General features: G+C 43.3%; 1 non-coding gene and 1 pseudogene across 1 annotated transcript; one reads left to right on the forward strand and one right to left on the reverse strand.

The window, feature by feature from the left end:
- Positions 1 to 1554, reverse strand: LOC148567765 (uncharacterized; annotated as a pseudogene).
- A 2969-nt stretch (positions 1555 to 4523) lies between these two features.
- Positions 4524 to 4630, forward strand: LOC148567766 (small nucleolar RNA R71). Its single transcript, XR_015882999.1, has one exon. It is a non-coding gene; the product is annotated as a small nucleolar RNA R71 (small nucleolar RNA).
- Positions 4631 to 4954: the final 324 nt, after the last annotated feature.

Consider the following 4954-nt stretch of genomic DNA (forward strand, 5'->3'; position numbering starts at 1 on the left):
TTACTCTTGGGGGTGCTCATGCTCTCCTTCCTGTTTGTCCTTTTTGTGTTTTTCTTGAGTGCTTGCACTCCCACTTCCCTTGCTTTTTCCATTCAGCTTCTTCTAGAAGCCAGCATCTTCCATCTTCTTCTTCAATGTTTCCTTCTGCTATTTCACCTTCCTTTCCTCTTATTCTGTAAAATCTTTTTGGACCTCATCATACTTGGGAATTGCAGAGTGTAGATTATGCATATGACTAGACATGTAGTTCAACTTGGCTTGAGTGTTTATGTTGAACTCCTCCCTATGTAGTTGCCGTTCTTCATTAAGTACACTGAACTCATTGAATGCCTTCGTCTGAGCTAGCTGACGTTGGTTGAGTTCTTGAAGGCGTTTGTCTTGACGCTCTTGCCTTTCAGTCACCTGATTGATGGCTTGAGTGAGCTGGGAGTAGTGTTCCATTTGCTGTTTCTGCCACTCCCCTTGTTGATTCATCCAATTGGAGAGGAGTTCTTCTTGACGATCCATCCTTTGGGCTTGAATGTGTAGTTGTTGCTCTTGCCTTTCTATATATCTCCTTGCCAAGTCTTCAATGGCTCCTTGAAAGTGATTCAGATTTAAATTGGTTGGGTCATAATATTCTTCTTGTTGGTGTTCTTCCTGATGAGACTCTTCTTGGAGAGATCCTCCTTTTGGTTTTGGCTTTCCTATGTGAGGTCTTCTTTGTTGTTGGGCTGGTGTCACATGAGTTAGACGCTGAAACGTAATTAGCCTCCCAGGATTTAACCAATCTGGGTTGCTATCCTCGAAGACAACCTTGGCCTTCGTGCACAGTCTGAGGATGGTGCTGGGGTACCAAAGCCTGGCACCCGAATCAATCTTCTCAGCTGACTCTTGAATCCCCTCAGCTATAAGTTCGTGCACTTTGATATCTCCACCTTGTACTAAGCAATGTACCGTAGTAGCTCGAGTGACGTTGACCTCAGAATTGTTCGCTGCTGGGAGGATAGATCTCCTCACGAGTTTAAACCATCCCTTGGCTTCAGGGCTGAGGTCTCCTCTCTTGATAAACCTGGGTCTCTTATCCGCATACCTTTCCCAGTCAGCTCCTATAACACATATGTCATTCACAATTTATTCGAGTTCATCATTGTCAGGGCTCTTACTTACTCTTGCTTGATAACCAAGCTCATCAAAATGTGGTGATTTCAACTGAAGAGTCCTTGTTATATCATTGGGGTTGAAGTCCACCTCGCTCCCTCTTACGTAACTTTTGAAGGTGGGGGCCTTGGTTTTGTCTTCTCTGACCACATTTGCATAGAACTCTTCGATGAGGTTTGTATTTATCTTCCCCTCCGGGTTTGTAAGCCTTTGCCAACCCCTTTGATCAATCTTCTCTCGAATCTGTGGGCACTCATCCTCGTCAATTTGGAATATTAACTCAGGCAGTATCTTCTTGAGCTTTATCCGTTCAAATTCGAGTTCATAGAATGCAGTTTTGAATCTCCTCTCATCGAAAGGGGTGCTCTCCACCGGTTCCTTCCTCTTTTGCCTCTTGGAGCTTGATGATGCCATGAGTCTGAGTTGATGTGTGAAGAAGGTGGAAGGTACGGATAGATGAGGAATTCGGTTGGTTAGGACAAGGTGTGATGAAGGGATTTGGATGCCAAAGGTGTGAAGTATGAGGAATGGGAATTGGAATGTGAAGGGAAGTACGGACTAGGACTCACTTATATAGGAAAGTGATGAGTGAATGAAAGGTGTGGATTGATGGGGTGGTTGTGTGATGGACGGATGGGGTTTAGCATAGCACAAGGATCACCAACTTTATGATGGGGTTGGTTCAGTTTCCAAGCTTGTTCTTCTTCCAATGTTACATGGCAACCATTCCCAATGCAATCCCCTTGAAGACACGTGTGTAGTATCTTCCTTTTGTGTTATCCGAACCCTTCAATTGCCCCATCAATGCTCCTACAAAATAAAAGAAATGTGATTAAAAACACACTTCTAGAAAGTGGCGGCAAAATTAAAAGGCTAACTACTTTTTAAAGTTTTTGTTTTTAACTAACTAAGTGCTATTCATGAGTGTAGACCAACTGACTAACTCAACATCAATGTATGCAACATTGGCAACACCAAACTTAGTTTGGTGCCATGTGGTGTAAAAGATTTGTTCAAGGCCCCTAAGAGTGACATGATGTGGGTTACATTTATGTTCTCTTAGTGTGCCTTGAACACCAAACTTGTTCCTCACTATATGTTGCACACAAGGATTCATTCAAGTGCATATCAAGTTGATTTGAAATTCATGAACCTTGCATTATTAACTATTTTTAAAAGCATGTAAAACATGGGTTGCCTCCCATGAAGCGCTTCTTTAGCGTCACTAGCTTGACGTTCTGCCTTTATCAGGGTGGTTGGTAGTGCTTTAAGTCCTCCCCCTTGCAGTAAATCTATCTCCATTGGCTTCATCAAGGATCTCCACATATTCTAGGGAGAGAACTCTGTTGATGGTAAAGACTTTAGGTAGCTGAGATGGGATGGTGGGGAGATTAGGGGGAATAGCTGGGAAGTAAGCTGAGATCACTTTATCTCTTGGAGAGAAATCATCTGTAGGGATCTTCTTGTTCCTCCATCTCCTTGGTACCGTCTTCTTTGCTGTTATCCTGCTTTTTGTGGTCTCTTTTCTTGTGGAGATTTTGTTGCCGGTCTCATGTGATTCTGGTGGTTTTGGCTCCACTTGAGTTTCCTCTAGCTGTGACAACTATTGATTATCTTGTTTTTCAACCAAGGGGACTCCCAGATGTGCTGGTTGTGCTTCAGTGCTTGTTTCTTCTATCAGTATCTCACTGTGATCTTTCTTTGGTTCTTGGTTCTCTTGATCTGTTTCTTGTGAGGGTTTGAAAACATTGAATGTGAGTTGTTCATCATGGATCCTCAAAATTAGCTTTCCTTACTCCACATCTATAAGTGCTCTGGCTGTGGCTAGAAATGGTCTCCCTAATATGATTGGATGGATATGAATTTCCTCCATTTCCAATATGACAAAATCTGTGGGAAGGAAGTAGTTTCCAACCTTCACCAGCACATTTTCAACCACTCCTACTGCTTGTTTTTAAGTCTTGTCAGCCAGCCTGATGACTACATCTATGGGCATTATCTCATTGATCTGCAGCCTCTTCATAAGGGATAAAGGCATCAAGTTGATGCTTGCTCCCAAATTGCAAAGTCCTTTATCAAACATGGTTTCTCCTATGGCACAGGGGATGTGAAAACTCCCTGGATCCTTCCTTTTTGTAGGCAACTCGGGTTGAATGAGGGCACTGCACTCCTTATTCATCACTATTGTTTGTCCTCTCTTGAGTGAGATTTTCCTGGTCAGCAGCTCCTTCATATACTTAATGTATGAGGGCATTCGCTGAAGGGCCTTGATGAATGGTATGTTTACATGGAGGGATGCAAACATGTCAAGAAACCTTGAGTATATTCTCTTCTCTACACAGCCATTTAGTAATTGGGAAAAGGGTGCATAGAGTCTCAGCAGCTCCTTCTGTGTAAGCTCCTTTTGTGTAATTGTGGTTTCTTGATGATTCTCCCCCTACTTTTCTGCTGAAGTATCTTCAGGTTGTTCTAATGGGTTGTTCAGCTCTTCCTCAGTCTTCTTATCACTTATAGTAACCATCTTGCAATCTTCCCATCTGACTTTCTTTGCTTCACCTCTCGGATTTTTCTCTGTGTCACTTGGGAAGCTATCAGTAGGTTTGGGAATCTTCTCAGATAAGTATCCCACTTGAAATTCCAGCCTCTTGATGGTGTCTCCCTGGTTCTTGATACTGGCTCGCACCTCCTCTTTGAACACCTTGTTATCTTGAATCTCTTTGCATATGCCTTCAAGTATAGTCTCAATCCTTGAGAGTCTATCTTCAGATGATGGTGAGCTGAGGTTGGAGGGATGAGAAGGGCCATTTTGGCTTTGGTATGGATATTGAGGTGTGTTGTTAGGTGGGTGTTGATATGATCTATGCGTGGAATATTGGTAGGCTGCATTGTTGTTCGGGTTGTGGCATCTCTGATCTTGGTCTTGGTCTTGTTGATTTCCCCACCCAAAGTTTGGGTGGTTCCTCCAACCAGGATTGTAGGTCTTGGAGTATGGATCATGTGCTTTCCTAGGTGAGTTTCCAATGTAGTTAGCTTGTTCTTGTTCATCCTCTGCCTCTGCATTCACTCCCTCTTGGGTTGCTGATGAGGTGGTGATTGCTGCTACTTGGTTCCTCTCCATCTTCTTCGTAAGATCAGCCAGCTGCTTGGTGATAAGCTTGTTTTGGGCCAGCAGTGCATCCACATTGTTTAGCTCCATCACTCCTCTAGTGTTGCCTCTTTCAGAAGCATAGAAGTAGTCATTCTCAGCTACAGTCTCAATGACATCTATGGCTTCTTCAATGGTCCTCTTCTTGTTCAGAGATCCCCCGGATGAGTGGTCTACTGCCTTCTTTGATTCATAGGAGAGGCCTTCATAGAAAATGTGTAACTGCACCCATTCATTGAACATATCTAGTGGGCACTTTCTTGTTAGGTCCTTAAACCTCTCCCATGCTTCATATAGAGTCTCACCATCTTGCTGCCTAAAGGTTTGTACCTCAGCTCTCAACCTATTGATCCGTTGAGGAGGATAGAATCTTGCCAAGAATTTGTTCACCACATCTTCCCAGGTTGCTAAACTCTCCTTTGGGAAGGATTCTAGCCATTTAGATGCCTTGTCCTTGAGTGAGAAAGAGAACAGAAGTAGTCTATAGGTGTCAGGATGAACACCATTAGACTTCACAGTATCACATATCCTCAGGAAGGTGGTTAGATGTTGATTGGGGTCTTCTTGGACACTCCCTTCGAATGAACAATTGTTCTGAACAAGGGTGATGAGCTGTGGCTTTAGTTAAAAGTTGTTGGCATGTATGGTTGGCCTTTGGATGCTACTTTC

Source organism: Arachis ipaensis, chromosome B4 (genome assembly GCF_059453495.1).
Source record: "Arachis ipaensis isolate K30076 ecotype BB chromosome B4, ASM5945349v1, whole genome shotgun sequence".
Classification (NCBI taxonomy): domain Eukaryota; kingdom Viridiplantae; phylum Streptophyta; class Magnoliopsida; order Fabales; family Fabaceae; genus Arachis; species Arachis ipaensis.